The sequence below is a fragment of the Hydra vulgaris genome, chromosome 03, assembly GCF_038396675.1.
Source record: "Hydra vulgaris chromosome 03, alternate assembly HydraT2T_AEP".
NCBI lineage: Eukaryota > Metazoa > Cnidaria > Hydrozoa > Anthoathecata > Hydridae > Hydra > Hydra vulgaris.
The window spans coordinates 57027991-57049587 of record NC_088922.1 but is presented as its reverse complement, the minus strand read 5'-3'; the positions used below and the strand labels follow the sequence as shown (position 1 = coordinate 57049587).

Sequence of the window (21597 nt, the reverse complement as noted above, 5' to 3'; positions counted from 1 at the left end):
TATTGTTATGTCTTTTAAATTTAACTAAAGTTTACTAAAAGCCAACGTGAAATAACGTCGTTAAACAACACCGACAAGTTGCATCATGACAGCAGTTTAAGTATGACAACAGGCTACCGAAAAGCAGGTAAATTGTATTCCAGTTGTATTTTTTTTGTTTTGTTTAGTTTTTCTTTTATGTCTACTTATCTGTTACAACTTTTATTTTAGGTTTGTCATACGACGCATTAATGCAATATAAAAGATCAAAGTTTACATATTTTTTACAATTTATTATACACATGTTTAATTGTAAATTAACATTTTTTTGTTTGAAACGTATTTGTACTCAATTGCTTAACTATTTATAATAAATTTATTTAGTTGTGTGCATTTATCGTTTTAAAGACAACTTCCTTTTTTAAAGAAACATGAATCAAGAGGATACCAAAAAATTAATAACTCATGAATGATTTACGTTTACATCATATTATTCTTATTATTTAAAGTTCATGTAATAAAAAATATCACAAGAATTTAGCTTTATTCTTTCGTCAATTTAAAGCAAGATGAAGTGTTATTATTTTGCGTCACTAACTAAAAACGTATTGTGTTGAAATTAGTTATGTCTAGGAAAATGGTTCTGCCGTAAACTGATATGACCTATGTCAGTTGTAAATTACTCAAATAACGTTAAATATATGCTAAATTAAGTTATTTTAATTTTACAGATGGTTTAATTTTTTAGTTTGAAGGGGTTTTCTTAAGGGGTATTAGTTAAGGTTTCGCAACTTTAAATTGTGGGAAACAGTTACTATAAATTAAGTAACAGAACGAACGTAACCCGTGTTACGGGTTGCCTTTTGCTAGTATATATAAATATATATATATATATGTATATTTTTAAATATATATATGTATGTATATATAAACATGAAAATAAATATATATATATATAAATGTATATATATACAGTATGCGACAAAAGTGTTTACATGTTTTTGAAAAATATTCTTTTTTAAAATAAATGATTGAAATACATGTTTATATATCAATATATATATATACCAAAATAAAGGTAATTCATTGTAGTTTCATGTTTTGAGCCTGAATTTAAATGAATGAGAAGTGTTTATAGCAAATTATTTATTGAAACAAAATGTCAGATGTAAACAGTTTTGTCGCGATTTATGCTATTATTAATTTGAAATTATTATTAGATTGATACTTTGTGGCTATATTTTTAATTTGTTTAAATAAAACATATCTCAATTAGTAATAAACGGTTTATTTAAACTTAAAATTCGTAATGTAAACAACAAAAAATTTATAATTGAAAGAATGAAGAAAGTGTTGAAAGAAATTAAAAATTTAGCTGTTCAGAAGCTTAAATCAGGATTTTCTCTCCGTGAGATAGGACGAGAACTTAATATATCTTATTGTTTAGCCTATAAAATTAGGAAGCGAAACGATATAGAGGAGAAATGCAACAAAAATGGACGCAAGAAAATTTTTACTACTCGAGATCAGAAAACAATTTCTAGATTAATCATGACAAATAAAGCAAAATCAGCACAAGATGTAAAGAAACAATTAAATAATGCTCAAGGTACAGTGGTAAGGACTCGAAAAGTGCAGAGAGAACTCAAGAGAATTGGATTCAAGGCAAAAAAGAAGATCAAAAAACCACTACTAACACCGAAACATCGTAAACAACGATTGGAATTTGCAAAGAAGTATGAAAACTGGACTTTTGCTGAGTGGAGTAAGGTGATTTGGACAGACGAAAGCAAGATTAACTTAATTGGCTCTGATGGCATTCGATATGTATGGAAAAAAGCTGGAGAAGAAATTTCTGATCGTTACTTTATTCCAACAGTAAAATATGGCGGCGGCAAGTTGTTGTTTTGGGGATGTTTCTCTTCGTCTGGTGTTGGTAAAATCGTAAAAATTGATGGAATAATGGACGCGAAACATTATATTGACATTTTATACAATGGCTATTTACCAAGTTTACGAAGATGACGGAAGCAAATTCGTTCGACAATTTTGATGCAAGACAATGATCCAAAGCACAAGACAAAAATCACATTAGAATTCCTAAATTCGAAGAAATTTAAGATTCTAGAGTGGACTGCGCAAAGTCCCGATCTTAACCCGATCAAGAATCTTTGGTCTATTGTGAAGAATCGAGTTTATAGCTATGAAACAAGAGCAGCCAGTCGACAAGAATTATGGGAACGAGTTGAGTATGTTTGGAGTTCGATAACTGTTGAAGAATGCAAGAAGTTGATTGGTAGCATGCCTGCGAAAATTGCAGCAGTCATTAGAAGTCGTGGAGGCTACACAAAGTATTAATTTCGCATTAAAATTAATAATAGCACAAACCGCGACAAAACTGTTTATATCTGACATTTTGTTTCAATAAATAATTTGCTATAAACACTTCTCATTCATTTAAATTCAGGCCCAAAACATGAAACTACAATGAATTACCTTTATTTTGGTATATATTTATATTGATATATAAACATGTATTTCAATCATTTATTTTAAAAAAGAATATTTTTCAAAAACATGTAAACACTTTTGTCGCTTACTGTATATATATATATATACATATATATGTATATATATATATATATATATATATATATATATATATATATATATATATATATATATATATATAAATAAAAACATGAATACATATATATATATATATATATTTATATATATATATATATATATATATATATATATATATATATATATATATATATATATATATATATATATATATATATATATATATATATATATATATATATATATATATATATATATATATATATATTTATGTGTATCAATGTATATATATATATATATATATATATATATATATATATATATATATATATATATATATATATATATATATATATATATATATATACGTGTGTATATATATATATATCATATACTACATATATATATATATATATATATATATATATATATATATATATATATATATATATATATATATATATATATATATATATATTTATTTATATATATAAATGTATATATATATATAAATGTTTATACATATATATATATATATATATATATATATATATATATAAATATGTGTGTGTATCAATATATATATATATATATATATATATATATATATATATATATATATATATATATATATATGTACGTGTGTATATATATATATACATATACTACTATATATATATATATATATATATATATAAAAATATATATATATATATATATATATATATATTATATATATATATATAGATATATATATATATATATATATATATATATATATATATATATATATATATATATATATATATATATATATATATATATATATATATATATATATATATATATACGTTTGTGTATATATATATAAACATATACTACATATAATAAATATTGTTGCTGCCGAAAACAAAGACAGGCAGGATCGTTCCATGAACGTCATTGTGGTTGGTCTATCCAAAACCGAGAACAAAGACGACAAGACAAGCGTCACGGAGTTCATCAAGGCTTGTGGTCTTGATGACTTTACAATCAAACAAGCTCGACGCCTAAACTCAAGTAAAAAACAAACTGTTCATAACTCTAATATTATTCAAGTCTCTCTTGCAAACGAAATGGAACAAACCGCTGTTTTAAATCTCTGCAATCGCCATCAACTACAACATTTTAACGGAGTTTTCGCACGAGAAGACAGAACTCCGGCTCAGCAACAAGCGTTCAACGAAACTCGAGCTAGACTTAAAAAGAAAAACGAAGAGCTGAAAGATGCTGGGATTCTTGACTAACCGTTTCGGAATGTCATCCACAAAAGAACCGGTCAAATATGCTGTATTGATGTCACAATGTCAAACGAGCAAAATAAATATGTGTTCGCCTCAGCAACTACAGCTCTCAACGAATATCGAAGAAGTAATACAGCAGCTACAACAAGCACCGCTCAAGAAAACTCGTCCACCTAAGAAAAAATACACCAAAATAACGACCAGCATCCCTGTAATAAATAAAAATAATCTATCTCCTGCAAATCTCCGCTTTTGTGCCAACAATCCATGCTTGCTAAATAAAAACAAACGCAACGAAGCCATAGCCCGTTTACACAACTTAGGAGTTAAAAATACTCCTCACATTTTATTCTTCACCGAAACTTAGTACAACGGAACAAGCGACACGGTTATACCAGGCTATCAAATTCATCGAAGAGATAGAGATGGAAGAGGAGGTGGCGTGGCCATTTATATACAAGAAGAGATAACTACATTAGAAACCAATTTTGCACAATTGAACTCAGACTCCATTGAACAAATGTGGTGCGTTATTAAGCTTGGCAACAACTCAATTCCTCTCGGATGTATATATCGTCCACACGACCTAAATGACGAAATTCTCAAAAACTGTATAGCATCTATCAAAGCTTCGAAAGCTGCCGCCCAAAGAATAGAGTGTGATTTCAATATAATCTATGGGGACTTTAATTTTAGCAACACATTTTATGAGTATATTGAGATTGGCGGTGGCGTGGCGACAACAGCGCACGTGCTAAATGAACGACCAGGAGACATGAAATTTCAAGATTGCTTAAACGAATGCCTTCTCACACAATTGATCACCTTCAAAACATATCGTAGTAACAGATTTTCAGAGCCGAACAGTACTCTAGACCTAGTAATAATAGACAAACCAGATCTCTTGATAGAAATAAAAGAAGAAGACTCGTTCGGGGACACTCCAATGGGACAATCTCATGCTTTAATCACGGGTCGATTTGTTCTGAACGACAAGATAAAAGTACCACCAATCGTGCAGCGAAAGCGCTATATCTGGAGCAGAGCCGACTACGCTAATTTCTCGCTAAAATTAAGTTCAACAAATTGGAAAAGCTTATTCGAAAACTGCTCAGCTAACGAATGTTACAATCTATTCCTAGAAGTGTACGACGAACTAGCAACAGAACTCATTCCGTCGACTACCTTGCCCTTCAAGAAGAAACACGAACCATGGATAACAGACGAAGTTTTAAAAGCTATTAGAACAAAACAAGAACTTTGGAATAAATATATTGCCTCTGGTCGCCATACACATAGAGAGCTCAAAGACAAGCACAAAGAAGCATGCAGAAATGTAACCAAAACTTTGAGATTAGCAGTGAAAAATATGAAGAGAACCTAGCTAATTTATATAAAAACGACCCTAAAAAGCTACACGCTCATATCAAAAACAAAACTAACTCAAAATATGTATTCAACTCCATAGAAACAATTGATGGAACAATTTCAACAGATCTTCAAATTATTTGCACAACCCTGAACAATTATTTCCAATCAGTATTTGTCAACGAGCCAGACGGACCTTTGCCGGAATTAGAACCCCGAACTGACAAAATATGTATATTAGACGAGAATATCTTTTCAATCAACGATATCCGTGCTCGACTCGCAAACCTAGACGAATCTAAATCTCTTGGTGTTGATAACGTTCACCCTCGTGTACTCAAACACTGCGCAGAATCTTTCGCATTGCCACTAACATTAGTTTTCAAGAAATCTTTCTCAACCAGCACTATACCAGACCTGTGGAAAAAATCTAACGTCACGCCCATTTTCAAGAAAGGAAGCAAACTAAGAGCATCAAATTATAGACCAGTTTCTCTCACATCCATACCATGCAAAATATTCGAGAGTATATTACATGAAAAAATAATGCTACACTGTAACTTAAACGGTTTAATAAGCATAGCACAACACGGATTTGTTCAAAGAAAAAGCTGTTCGACTAATCTCCTCGAAACTCGCGACTTCCTCACAGAAGCTGCACACAAGAAGTATCCAGTCGATATGATTTACACTGATTTTGCAACAGCATTTGATAAAGTCCCACATAATTGCCTATTGAGCAAATTTAAAGTATATGGCATCAGCGGGAAAGCACTAATGTGGATAAATGCTTGGCTTAACAATACACAACAGCGTGTTGTCATTGATACTCACTCAACTGCTAAAATATTCACATCAGATTGGAAAAAAGTTACAAGTTACATCCCTCAAGGAAGTGTCATTGGCCCTCTCCTTTTCGTACTATTTATAAATGATCTGCCGGACAACATTACCAGCCAGTTCAAGCTCTACGCAGATGATAGTAAAATTATGAACATGATAAAATCGAACGAAGATATTCTAGCTTTACAATCAGACATTGATCAAGCCATAAAATGGTCTCACAAATGGTTGATGTTCTTTAATGTGGAAAAATGCAAAACAATGCATGTCGGTTGAGGTAACAGAAAATCTAATCAAGTCTATTCAATGACGAACACAGAAGGCACTCGTCGAAACCTGGAGGAAACTGAAACTGAATGAGATCTAGGTATTCTAATATCAAATGACCTCAAAGTCCGTGCCCAGGTAGAGTCTGCAGTCTCAGTAGCCTATTACAAATTGGGCCTACTAAAAGAAGTGTTCCGAAGCAGAAACATTTATCTCTGGCCAACGCTTTACATCACATATGTGCGCCCACACCTGGAATTCGCTATTCAAGCATGGTCTCCTCACCTAAAAAAGGATATCAATATGCTTGAAAGAGTTCAGCGCAGAGCGACAAAAGTTTCCTCAATCAAACATCTCCCATATGAGCAACGCTTAAATATATTTAGAGTGACAACACTAGAAGAGAGAAGAGCTAGAGGAGATCTTATTGAACAGTTTAAAATTATAAATAAAATTGATGATGTTAACTTTTTTGTTCCTCAAAGGATCTCTAACAACGTATATTGCAAGAGGAGTCACAATAAACAAATACACAGACAAATTGTCAGCGATTGCGAAGAGCGACTCACTTTTTTACTAATCGTGTCACACCGTCCTGGAATATGCTACCACAGGAAGCAATTGGCACTCACTCGGTCAACTTATTCAAAAGTTTCCTATCATGATGGGCATCTTGTCTCGTTGACAATAAAGGTACAAGTAAAATTTTTTTGTTTTCTTTGCTTTTGTTACATATGATACATTTGGATACACATGAACTATGGAAAAATATTTTCTATAAATTGTTTAGAGCAAATTAGCTTTTTTTGGTCTTTGAGATAGCTAACTTCCAGACATGGAGCAAACACCAAACAAATATATATTTATACTTATGTCAAATAAGGATGCTTTGCAAAAAATTGCGATGATTGGGGGCTGGGAGCAAAAAAGCCCCAAATTTTGTGAAATTTTCCAAAATTTATAACCCCCTCAAATTGAAGGGGGTTTAAACTTTATATGGTCACAATTTTTGAAAGCTAAAATATTTTACAATGAAATTTAAAATTTATCGATGAATATTATTCTAGTTAAAAACAGTACAAAAATATTTCATCAAACTGTTCGCTCTCACGTTTGGGGCAGGAGGGGGGGGGGGCACAAAATTTGGAGCTTTTTTGTTCCCAGCCTCCAATCATCGCAATTTTTTGCAAAGCATCCTTATTTGACATAAGTCTAAAGATATAAATATTTGGAGTTTGCTCCATGTCTGGAAGTTAGCTATCTCAAAGACCAAAAAAAGCTGGTCCTGACTCTGTTTTATCTAGCAGACCAATAAAAACCAAGATATTAGTTTTCAGATTAAAAAATGTTTTTTTTTTCCCTAAGGGTTAACTGTTATGAATGTATGCAACATAAGTTTTTGTCCTTAGATTCTAAATGTTGTATATCAATTTCTTGCATCTAAGGACTGCAAGAAAACAAATCGAGCACAAACTGTAACTTTAAGACTGCAGCAAAAAAAAAAAAAATTTTATCGAGACAGAATAAGATAAACTTCATATTTTTGTTTATTTGCTCTAATCAGGAAAAAAACAATGGTAAAAAAACGTTCAGAAAAAAGCTTTAGAAAGCTTTATATTTTCTAAACTTACGTTGTACACTCGTTATGTTGTACACTCGTAATGTTGTACACTCGTAAATCTGTCTTGCAGCTCTTTCATGAAGATTCCTCTTATGAAAAGTGAGAGTAAGCAGCTCTGGGCTGTGTGGTACTGGGACCTTTTATCCTGAAAGAAAATCTGAATAAACAATTTATGGTGCACTTGGGCTTGAGCAAAGTTGTTTGGAATTAACAAGTTATCATGAATTAACCTTACATAACGCTAAAAAAATTATAACGCAATAAAAAGCAAGAAATAAAAAAGAATAAATCATTTTTAAGTGTTAAAACTACTAAAAAAACATCTTGAGTAAATGAGAAAAATCCATTCTGCGACAACCTTAATCAAGAAAAGAATATCAACACTAACAGACTGCTTTTGGAATTAAATTTTGTAATGCAGAAAGATTAATCAAAACAAAGCAATTATCAGTTTGCTAATTATGACAACTTTAAATGCTATTGTACGGTAACTAGTTTCTTAGCACTGGAACTTGATGGAGCAACTGATGAAGATAGAGATTTTATTTAGAAGGCATCAATTCCATTTTTTTTAATTTGTCGAGATAAACTCTTTTTACTTGACAAAAACAACAACAAAAAGCAAATAAGTATCAAAATTTTTGAGTTAACATTTTTTATATATTAAGTAAAGTTTGTAATTTCTACCAATACAGTTTGGACCGGGAATAACAAGAACAGTTTTTTCCTAATGACTTTAAGCTATTATCCCACATTTACTACTTAAAAAACAAGTCCAGAATAGCTTCTAAAACAAGTAAAAACCCGTTGCTATGAGGTTGTTAAGTAGTTTTGTATCGCGGCCCAAAAAGGACAAAACTTAAGCTTATTAAAAAAATTCAGTCAAAGATTTTTTTAAAATGTCAACATAACCAATCAATCTTTCGTAAAATTAAAAATTGAAAAATATATATAATTTTTTGATATAGCTGTTAATAATGCTTGAAATAGATTTTGGTCAAACTATTAGGTCAAGCTCACTGTTTGATAACAGGTTGGTTTTCACTTTATAGCAATAAGAGAAACACAAAAAAAATCCTGTCACATACGGAGCAGAGTTGACTATGAATAATTTACAAACAGTGTACTCTCATATGAATGGGATATTTGAGGGATCCTCACCAAATAAAAAAAGTTTTCAACCCCTGATTTATGCAATTTATTGTTATACTTGACTCTATTAGAAATAATTGGCTTTCACTGTGAAATAGGATTATATCTAAAGTTAAAGTGAAGAGGATTGGAACATTAACGGATATAAACTTTGTACTGTACATAAATTAAGAAAAATATATAACACCATCATCGCAATTGATTCATTCATGTGGAGGGGGAGGAGATATTATTGAATGTTAACGTAATTTTATCGGCGAGTTTTGACAAGTTGTTGATAAGTGTAAGGGAAGAGTTAAAAATAGCCAAAAAATGTTGACGTAATTAATGGACAGCTCCTAAGACTAATATGTTTATTATTTTTTAATTATATGTAATTATTATTTAATTATGTTTATTTAAATTTTAATTTATGCTGCTTATTTTTTAACAAATAGTTTTTAACAAAATCTACTCCCACCTCAGGCCCGTAACCAGAGTTTTTTTCAGGAGAATGATAAATTTTTGACTGTGGCCCACTGTTTAAGCAAATTTTAAAGGTCATTTTTTAAAAATTTCTCAACTCTATAACTCCGAAAACACGAACCTCGACGAACAAGGCCGCTGGGTGGAGAAACAAGTTGAGCGCGGTACTACCAGGGACGTGGTGGGGATCGAACTTGGAACCTCTCGCTTATGAAGCGAGCGCTTTACCAATACACCACTACCGATATAATTTTAGCTTAAAGGAATATATCTACGCTGAAAAAATATACTATAATAAGTCCATTTTTGACGATAAGAGAAAAAGTAATTTAAAGTTGCAAATTTATCAATGCGATTGTCCATTAGAATCCTTTTTGAATGATTTTAGTCTATTCATAGCAAATTCTATTATATTTTATAAAATAACAAAAAAAAAAAAAATTTAAATTTATGCAATTTAAAAAGTAAAATTGGCTTAAGATAGTCTTAAAAGGATCTTAAATATATAAAATTTCACAAATTATATATCTTAAGTCCATAAATTTTATAATTAATTAATTATTAAACTTTTATTTCATTAGGTTATTTAATTAGCGCTAATAATCAAATTTTTTTTAAAATAATCATTTAGTGATGGAATCATCAACAAACTTGAAAAACACTTTAAAAAAATATAACAAAAGGTGATACAAGTAACAAAGCTTTCATTTTGTAATGTCTAACTTTACTCAATTTTCTAAATGGTAGAGACCGGCTCTGCACAATTTCTTTTGGTTGTTTGATGACTTGTTTTGTAATAACATTTGGGTTGTTAATTTGGTTTTATCTTTGGCATTTCATCATCATCAGCATCCTTCATACAACTGGCTCGAATCTTAAGATTTTGGTAGAAATGATGATGCTGTTTCAATATAATCCTTTATTTTCAGTGCACTAATACCTCTTGGAGCAAGATACTTCTGCTTTTTTAATTTTATATCTGCTGCTGGTTTTGTGCGACCGGTCGTATTTGATCGAAAAATACAACTTTTATCTTCTTCTTCATAAATGTATTTGAAGTAAAGAAGATCCGGATATTCTTTTAAAACTATTAGCTGTACAATACTGGCCACATAACTTTTTTTGGTTTAGATTTCTTTGCACCTTTTGATTTGGTCGAATTTGACATTTTAAAGCATTTGTTTGCTAATACTGCAGAGTATGCTGGAAATAATTTTTCATTTTTAAAATTGATTATGTCATCATGATTAAACACAGTTAACACACAGGTGTTTTTTTTTAAAGCTTGTTCAATTGTTGTTTCCCATTGCATAGGTGTATAGGTTGTTCAATTTCGATTTTGTTTTTCAATTATTGAGTAAGCTCATCATTTTCACTCTGACTTTGTCCAGGTACAAAGAATGTAAGCTCAATTAAATCTAATTTGAATAAATTCAACGCATCTGATAACATTATGTTTATCATTCTATTTTGATTTTGGCCCCCACATCGATCACAGAAAAGAAAAAATTGTGTTGCTCCTTCTTTGCTTTCAGATTCAATAAACTTAAATACGGCTGTACTCACTTCACAGCTAGCTTTTTCCCCTTCATTCTCATTCCAAAAATACGAATATGTCTTTGAAGAATCAAGTTTTGTAACAGTGAGGTTATGATTTTGCAGACGCCTGGAAGAATAAAAAGCTCCAGTTGTACCATAAGGTGATAAAAGAACTTGCTCTAAATCAAAAGCTGCCGTTACAATCAACGATGTTTTTATTGCGTCTTTCTTTCTTTCTTCTTTATAAACTCGAGTAAGTTTTTTGTCGCTAACATGTTTGTTATACTTTTGATAATCTTCATCATTCTTTTCTATTTTTTTTTGTGAAATTTTTACAGGTTCCACACTGATCTTTCTTAAGTTTTTGGAATTTCAAATGAAATCTACGTTTAAAAACTCTCTGATAGAACTTGTATCCTTCGATAACAAGATTTTTCTCACTGCAATACTTTATGAAGAGTCTATGCATTTCCTTAACTGAAAGCTCCTGAGGAAGAAACTGTGATTTTTCTGTGTGTCTCACGTAGTGGGATTCAACCACTCGAAACGTTTGAATATGATTGATGACATTCTTTCCCGTTCAATTGCTATTTTTCTTTGATTTTTGTGGCAACCTCTTAAATCTTTTTAACACTTCCTGTACCAGTTCTTTTTGCCATCGCTGTTTTTACTTTCTGCTGTGATATCCCTAAAGTTTCAAGAAACATGGTTGCGCAGATATGCATTTCAAGAGCATTGTTTTCTTGACATGGAAAGCTGTATGCAAATGTTCGGTTTCTATTTTTTTTCTTTTCCACGGATTTCCTTTTCCTTCTTCGTTTTGGTTCTTTCTCTGTTAACCTTGCCCCAATGTATTGGCGCCTTAAATCAATACACTTCATTGACCAATATGAGGTAAACAATTCTTTACGATATTGCTCTGTAAAATTTTGCACACTGAAACAAGCATTTCTTGTCACATCCTATTCGCATTTTCTTACCCTCAACCACTACTTCCTTTCCTTTATTTGGACCAGTCTTTTGTACATGAGAAAATCTCTGACCTGTGTTCACCTTAAATTTTCGAATGTTTTTAATCCATCGTGATGGGTCCTTCTTCTTTTTTGGGGTTGTATCACATAGGGTTGGGATAAGTTCTTCAGTGCCAGATTTTCAAGTTCAACAAGTTTAAATTTTTTACATTATTAGGTTCCAAAGTATTGCTGCACCAATATCAGTTTTATCAAAATCAAATTTTGGGTATTTATTAAAGTTTTCATTACTTTTGTTATAAAGAATCTTCCAAAACCTTTGAGTATCATCTCTCGGTGGACAGAATCACTCCCTAAAAATAATGTGATCATTTAAAATAACTTTCAATAGCACACACAAGTAGCACATATATATATATATATATATATATATATATATATATATATATATATATATATATATATATATATATATATATATATATATATATATATATATATATATATATATATATATATATATATATATATATATATATATATATATATATATTCTCATGCATGCGTTGGAATTAATTTATAAATTAATTCCAACGTCCCATGACATCAAGATAAAACATCTTACATTCCGTAGTAACTTCAAAAGTTCCACTGAAATACGATTTCCATTATATGTCAGGTAGACATCTTCGCCCTTGTCTAAGCCTTGTTTCAAAATTTTCATTGGTACGAAACAAAGGTCATAGGCCAAATTGGAACGTTTACTGCATCCTATAAAACATAATGAAGTTATCTCATTGTAATAATCTATGAATTTTTTTTTTTACTACTAATTATTTTAGAGAGAAAATTTTTTGCAAAGCATAAATTATGTCTTTTAATTAATTACCTGCTACCGTAATTATTTACTACAAGTTAATAAATTAATGTAAACTGTAAAATATATTTAACTAACTTTTTATTTAACTAACCTAAAATGTCGCTTTTAACTATTAGCGTATTTGAAACTACCAAACTATTATCTTCGTCAACATGATCAGTTACTTGTTGCAACAATCACAGATGTCATATTAAAATATTTTAACTAACAGCATAAGACATGTAAAATTGAAAATAAAATTTTTACATTAATTTTCTCACAATTTCATGTCTTCTAATAAGTTATTTTAAATAAGTCCTTTAGATTTTATACTTATAGAGTTTAAGAGTTCATTGCGATACAATAGTTATTACTTGCGGTGATTTTTAGCATTCTGAATAATATTCAGAGTGTTATAAATAACTGTTTAATAACTATCATTGCCAAATGATAATTATTAAACAGTTAGTTATATCACTATAAATGTATCTTTAGAAGGCTAAAACTCACTGCAAGTAATAATTATTTTACCACAATAAGCTAACTTTGAAACTCTAGTAAGAAACTTACTAAACTCAGTAGAACTCTAATAGAAACTTACTAAATATTATTACATGGTCATAACAAGTTTAACTCATTTTTTATACAATAATTTACTTGAAAGATAGTATAAGCTTCAAAATAATTTACGATAACACTTTAAAAATACCATATAAATACACATAAGATAATCTTGCTTGAGTCTATATGGCCTTAAGATAGTTTTTCATGTCTCTTTAAATATTTTTTTCGGACAAAAGGTATTTGAATTTTGCTCATTGTGGCCTAACTTTAATCATTTTTCGTTCCATACATTGTGAGATGATTTTTATGCACTAAAAGAGTACTTCTAGCCAAAAAAGTCATTTTAGCCAAAAATGGACTTAAGACAGTTTTGCTTTGCAGTGACGATAAATGTAAGTAAAATTTTGCCTGCAACTTAGTCTCTAGACTCACGAAGAAACCACATAGTTCACTGTAGCGTTACTAAGTGATATAAGACTTTGGGAGTTCAAACTCCCAAACGCTTTTACGTTTGACGTTTGACTTGAGCAATCCACTCATGCAGCCATTCGGCATATTCATTATTATGGCCACATCAATTCTCTGAAATGGCTACGCAAAATATTATTAGAAACGGATAAACTGAACAAAATTTTTCACAACCATCTAAATTTTGAATTGTTTTTCGTTTTGGTACACCAGGTTAAGAAGTTCTGTTCGCTTTTGCACTATTTTTTATTGATTTTGTAAACTTCTTCATTATATCTATCACATTACTTATTTCAAGTATTTTGCAAGAATGACTAATAACCAAATTCAGTCAATGAAAAGCGCTCAGAAATTGGGTTTGTACACCTGATAACCAACCTACCATCGATGCTGTACCATCGTATTTCTGGCCTCTCATATTTTCAATATTCAAATTAAAATCATGTAAAGTTTGCTTAATTTTAGTAAAAATATCTTTGGCTCTCACACGCTCCAACTTTACAAATGCCACAAACTCCTCGCGTATCCCAAGTTTCTTATCAAAAAATCCTAGTACAAGGGATAGTTGCTATGTGCGGTGAGAACTATTTGCATCTGCAAGAACAGAAATGGTTTGGCTTCTTTTATTTCTTTTATTTTAGAAGCTTGTATCATACCTTTTCCTAAAATCGAGATCATCTCAAATTTGAACCTTTGCTGAAATATAACGAGCATTTTTCAGTTTTTGACTTAACAAATACTGTTGCAATTCACGGCCAGAATCTCTCATTAAATTAAGCAGTGAAAGAAAGTTACCAACATTTTCAAGTTTATCTACATTTTCAAGTGTACGACGCAAAGGTATATCTTGTTTTCCACAATAAATAACGGCTTTCATTATACATTTTAAAAATCGTGTTTTGCTTGCATTTAATTCGTTTAGCAAGTTCTCTACTTAGTTAAATGTCAACTCTAAAAGAAACATTTTCAAGTGTTGATTGGATAGTATAATATTTGTCCAAACAACGTTTGTGATAAACTCCAACTTTGTGACAATCTAATTTTTCTTTAAGTTTATTCTAATTATTAAAGGGTTTGTTAATAAAAGATCCCTTATCATCTTTTTCTTTTAAAAACAAAGCACATTAGTCACAAAACTAACCTTGCTGTACAACAGAATAGCATGCCCATTTAACATTTGCCCATCCATTTGATTAAAATTTTTTTGAAAAATCTGTTGGTATAATATGTTTTGTGATGTATTAAATTTTAATTTCAGGCAACATCTTTATTATATTTTACTCAATAGTCCTTATGGTCATAGTAGACGTAATGACATTTCCAATGTCAAAAAAATGAGCGTTCTCAATACCGACATCATTTCCGAACGTTCTTCAACTATTTGAATGTTGTTTTGTTGATGATTACTGGTTGCAATAAAAGATGTAGACGATAATTTGATTGACTTTTTTTCCCGTGAAGTTTGTGAAAACTGCCTGAATTTTCCGCGAAAAGTCTGAGGATATATCATATTTAAATGACGTTGACATTTGTCATAAAAAATTACACTGGTCAACAAAAAAAAGTTTTTTTTTTTGTTGAGCAAACAATCCATTTTTCAAATATAAATCAAGATTGCGAAAGCTCTCAAAAAATTGCAAGACACCTGAAAGTGACTTGTAGCAATATATATTAGATATCATTCTAATAATAAGAAAACCTATTTTTAAAATATTTAAATATTCAACTCACGGTGCATAGTAACATGCTCTAAGACCTTGTAACATATCCCAATTTTTTTTTGTTTATCATGAGAAGACTTATCCTTATTCCAAAAATGTAAAAAACAACTTTTTTTACTGGAGGCCTGGGGAGAAATCATGTATTATATTCGAGTGCCCAGTAATATTGTTGTATATTGCTGTAATAATTTTTTTAAATTAATATTAGGGATTTAACCCTGTCCTAAAAATTTGAACCCAAATATCTTAACAACTTGACGTGATAATGAAAAAATTGCATATTTGAAATCAAAATGAGAAATGCTCTATGAAAAATGTATTGTTTGCTTACCAACAACGAAAAAATTGTTGACCTGTGTTACTTGTAATTGTTCTTGTACGAGTTCTATTGAAGACCTGCTCATGTTTTCAATTGCGTCTGAGCATGTCACTCAGTTACCTATTTTGAACAACAATATTACTGGGCACTCAAATATAATACATGATTTCTCACAAGGCCTCCGGTAAAAAAAGTTGTTTTTTGCATTTTGGAATAAGGATAAGTCTTCTCATGATAAACAAAAAAAATTCTGGGGATATGTTACAAGGTCTTAGAGCATGTTACTATGCACCGTGAGATGAATATTTAAATATTTTAAAAATAGGTTTTCTTATTATTAGAATGATATTTAATAGTATATTGCTACAAGTCACTTTCTGGTGTCTTTCAATTTTTTGAGCGCTTTCGCAATCTTATTTTTTTATATTTGAGCGTATTAAGAAAAACAAAATATTTGTATAGACATTTTTTACATTTAGTAAACTTTCAAAAAATTTTCTTTATATGATTCAACCCTTCAGCTTTTACATTTGTTTCTGTTTCTAATTTTATTGAAGTAGAAGAGATTGTTTTAATTAAATTTATATTAGTAGCTTGTTATACATTTAACAATTAAAGACAATAAAAAAGCGTTGTTTTTTTACATGTGTTTTGATAAAATCTTAAATATACATTTATCTGTTAAAAATTAAATACTATAATAAAAATTACATGAAATAAAACTATACTCAAAATATATATATATATATTACATATGTACATATAAAAATTTGTTGAGTACTACACTTTTATAAGTTTTTTAATGTAATATGGTAGAGTGTAACCAAAAGCAAGAAAGTCGTCTTTATATATATTGTATAACTTTCTAATTTCTGAAGTCTTTAAACTCAAAAATTGCTTTTTCATTTCGGTTGTTGAAATTGGCTTATAACGATCTCTTGAATTGGAGGGAAATATAAACTTTTGAGATATACCAGTGTTTTGAAGTATCGCGTTAGCGTCTTCAAATAATGTTTCCATTTTGCCCAAGTATTTGTACTTGAATTGACACGGAGAGCAAAGCTGTGTCATAGGACGCCAATGTTTATCAAAAGGTTTTCCAGATATAACATACTTAATAAATTCTTGAAATGTAACACCCTCTCCCTTCATATACTGTTCTTCTTTAAGGTCTTTCCTATATAATCGAAGAATCTTTGAGCCGTAACTCTTTTGATAATGCGTTGTGTAAGGATCCCGAAATTTATTTCTGTACGCTGACAAAAGTCTTTCAAATGGATGACGACTTATTAAAAATGAGTAAAAGTTTTTCTGACGAAAATCCTTTTGTGCATCATCCAGGCTTGTAAAATTATCATAATGGAGCTTATGAACCTGAAACGAAAATAAACAACATGTATATCATAATAATAACACCAGTGTTATGATTTATTCGACTTTAATAACTTACTGCGTTTTTTCAACAGCCATTATTTGATTTAAATCCATTTTTCCATCAAATAGCTGAAACATTCTTTTCCAAGTTGTACAAGCAGCCTTAGGTATGTAGCAGTAAAGAAGACTTTCTGTGTCTGAGTAAATCATGTGATCGTCCATTATTTTACTTGAAAAATTAGATTTACAAAATTCGAGCATTACTGTCTGTCTTTTTTCTTGTTGATCAAAAAGTCCTGTTGAATAAACATTTTGCTAAAAGAATAGATTAAAATTACTTTTACCAATGTTATTAAATAAATTAGAGTACTAGAATAAATAAATAAATTGTTTAAGTAAATATAACTTTAAGATTTCTCGTATTAATGCTGCAACTTTGTACTAAACCCACTTAAATGTTTTCTGTAGTTACATAACTTTTAGTTTACAAAATGAAGATTTTCATAAATATTATTATTATTATAATAATTAATTATTAGTATTTTGGCTTTTTATATGAAAAAGCTTTTAACATTTATTTTACCTCGTCATGTCTAACTGAAGACAACATTTTTATTCCAAAGTGATTGTTTTTACCTATTATAAACATGAGATTTATTTTGAAAATAATAAATTATGTATATATATATATATATATATATATATATATATATATATATATATATATATATATATATATATATATGTATGCATGTATGTAGGCAAATTAGATATGTGTGTGTGTGTGTGTGTGTGTGTGTGTGTGTGTGTGTGTGTGTGTGTGTGTGTGTGTGTGTGTGTGTGTGTGTGTGTGTGTGTGTGTGTAGAAGTAAGTCAGATAAATTTGAATTAAATTAAAAAAAGTTAATTTAAACTTACGAGCTTTTGCGGTTTGATTACCTGAGCCATATATAATCGATTTACTCGAACAAAAAATATACATTATCAGTATCATTTTATATTCCATTGTTTAAAACTACCTTGTGTTATATTTTTAATAATCAATCTCTTGACTTTTAACTTCTAATTTGTACTTTTTTTGTCTATAAAATATAATTTTAAATACAGATTATTAAAAAGTCAAATAAAAAAAAATAAAAAAATAGTGCAAAATAAATAAATAAAAAAAAAAAAAATAATTAAGAAACATTTTGAAATGAATTTAAAAATATTTTATGAGGCAACAAGCTTTAAAAAAAACTTTTTTTTTCGTACGAATAGTTTTGCTTTTATATATTACAAAAAGCAATAAAATTCACATTTTTCATAATCACAACGGAAACAACCTTCGTTTTGCTTCCGTTAATAGCAAATTAAAATATAGTTGTTTTTAATTGCTTTAACAAAATAAGTTTTCAATTTTCAGTGTTTGCAGCGATTTAGAAATAAACAAGAAATTATGCGTGGACTTTAGGACCAAAATGACCCTATGACGATCTCTAATTGTTCTTAAATTTTTGAAGGTTTGAAAAATATTTTAAAAAAGCAAAAAATAAGATGACATATCTCATCTTAAAAAACCTAATAAACTGTATTGGAGAAGATAAATATTTTAATATAAAATCATTTTATTAAAAAATTAATTCTGTGTATAAAAAAAATAGATTGATTTTTTAATTTGGTTAATAGAAATTAAAACTAAATTTGAAATATTCAAAAGTACAGTGTTAGTGTTGTACAAATTTAATACATAAATAAATTTAATGTCTTTTTTGCACGACAATTAATAAATTTAATGTGTTTTTTACATAATAAATAATAAATGTAATGTATTTATGATAATATCATTAATAAATGACAAAACAATTAAATATTTGAACACTTGTTTAAAGTTCTTTTTTTTAATTATTTAATTATACTCTAATTATACTCAAATATCTAAGGAAAAGCTGCTTTAACTGCCAGCGCCTTAATTGGAACTTGTTTTGAAAGATTTTAAAAGATATCCCTCAAAAAAAGCATGTTTACTAAAGATTTAAATCTTTTTTGTGTCAATTTTTTTCGGTTATCTAATTTTGTGTTCGCACTATATTGATTGCGCAGGGTAAACTATACTGCTATAGATTATACTGTATTTTGTGTTTAATGCGATTTAAAATGCAAATAGTGATATAAACTTATCTTATAAGTTGCTGCTAGCATCATTTTGCAGTGATGTAACAAGTTGGTATTGCAGGATATAACAAGCAAGATATTGCAGTGATATAATGATTGCATGATATTGCAGTGATATAACAAGTTGATATTGCAGTGATATAACAAAATAGTCTAAAGTTTCCTTAATTGGAACTATAAAGTTTTCCTTACTTAATCAGTAATCAAAAGGTTTTAGAAATAGTTCAAGCGCAATTTAAAATATACTTAGTAACAACCATAAACCTTAAAAATAATATTTATTTAGTGATTTTTAATCAATAAATTAAGAAAACATCATAACAGTTGAAGCTTTTACACAATTTTTTGTTTGTAGAATTTTAATTTTAAAGGTAATGTTAATCCTATGATAAGTTTTGAGTGAACTGTTTAAATTTTCACTGTAAAGATAAAAGTTATTTTAAATCAATTTTTATTGATTTAACTGCGTTTTATTTAAATGGAAAGAACCTGCTCTGATTAAGGAATATAGTTGTTGCAATTTAGGAAACCAGCTGCCTTGATTGGCAATTGGTTCTTAAAACATGGTTTCTTTGCAAAAACGAATTTATTTCCAATAACGGTGCAATAAATTGGTTCTTAAAACAAAATGGTTATTAAACAATTGGTTCTTAAAACAAAATGGTATTTTTGCAAAAACGAATTTATTTCCAATAACAGTGCAATAAATTAAGTTAAACTATGGTTAAAAGTACCGTAGGGTTGTTAGTTTATTTTAATCAAACCATAAATGTTTTCATTGTTGAGACAACTTTAGTTAATAAATATTTATCCCTTAAGTGTTCCAGTTAAGATAATCTAAAAAGTCATTATTTGTAGCTGCTAAAGCACGAATTAATAAACGTGCAGCTCATCTCAGTAAAATATTTACTATTTGCAACTGTCGAAAAAAAATACTTGTCAATTCTGATCTTAAACGCATGAACTGACGGAGCCATTTTGCATGCTATTGGCAAGTTATTCCAATCATTGAAAATAAGATTTGTGTAGAAACTATGGCGAGTATTATTATATGTGAATTTACGCATTAGAACATTGGATAATGATCTGCAAATTGATGGATTATGCTAATTGATAATCTTGAAACCGCTTAAACTGTTGAATCAAATCGCCACGTCGAGACGAGTTTCCAAAGTATTAAAATTAAACACCAACACCTTTCAGCGTAAGATAATCCTATTAAATCATGAGGTACTTTTGTTGCTTTGTTCTGAATTTTTCAAAATCTTTGATGTCACCATTTAAGTAAGGACACCATACGGGAACAGCAAATTCCAGATGCGGCCTAACATACGTAGTGTATAGTTTACTCCAAAGCTTCATACCTTTTGATCTAAATATTTTTCTGAATAGGCTGAGTATCATATTCGCTTTACGTGTTGCAACCTGTATGTATTGATTACATTTTATATTATTAGATACCCAGGTTTCTCTCAATATCCGTTATAAAAAAATTAAAAAGTTGTAGATAAAAAAGAATTGACTTTACTTCAATAAAAAATTATGTAAAATATCAAACTGATGTTTGTTTATTAATTCAATTCTCAAAAGCTCAGACACAAATATTTCTGAATTAAAAATACAGTTTTAAATTAATTTTAAAAGTACATAACAAAAATAATTTGCCGTAAAGAAAAGGCAATGAAAACTTAATAGAATGCATGCAGTTGGTATAAAAAAAGTATTTTAACAAAGTTATGTTTTATAACTTCTTTTTATTGCGGCTAATTTAAAACTTTTAGATTTTGCATCAAATTGTATATAACATACATAAATCTTAGAGTATATTCGGTTTATTAAGGTTATTTTTGTTGACGATTTATTTATTTTAAAATGACCATTTTAATAAATTGCAAAGTTGTATTAAATATGTTATTTCTAAGTTAGAAATAGTAATTTTGATAAGATTCAGATGTTTTAAGTAACATCAAAATTAATAAAACATAATGAGTCAGACTAAATTTAGTCTGCTAACAGACTAATTTTTTTATTTATTCGAAAAACTTTAAACACCTTACCCTA

At 29.0% G+C, this 21597-nt stretch overlaps 1 long non-coding RNA gene across 1 annotated transcript; it reads right to left on the bottom strand.

Annotated features, from left to right (window-relative positions):
* Nucleotides 1-17473: 17473 nt before the first annotated feature.
* On the bottom strand, nucleotides 17474-18460 carry LOC136077790 (uncharacterized). Its single transcript, XR_010637284.1, has 3 exons — nucleotides 18301-18460; nucleotides 17966-18018; nucleotides 17474-17697 (listed from the first exon to the last, which is right to left on the bottom strand). It is a non-coding gene; the product is annotated as an uncharacterized LOC136077790 (long non-coding RNA).
* Nucleotides 18461-21597: the final 3137 nt, after the last annotated feature.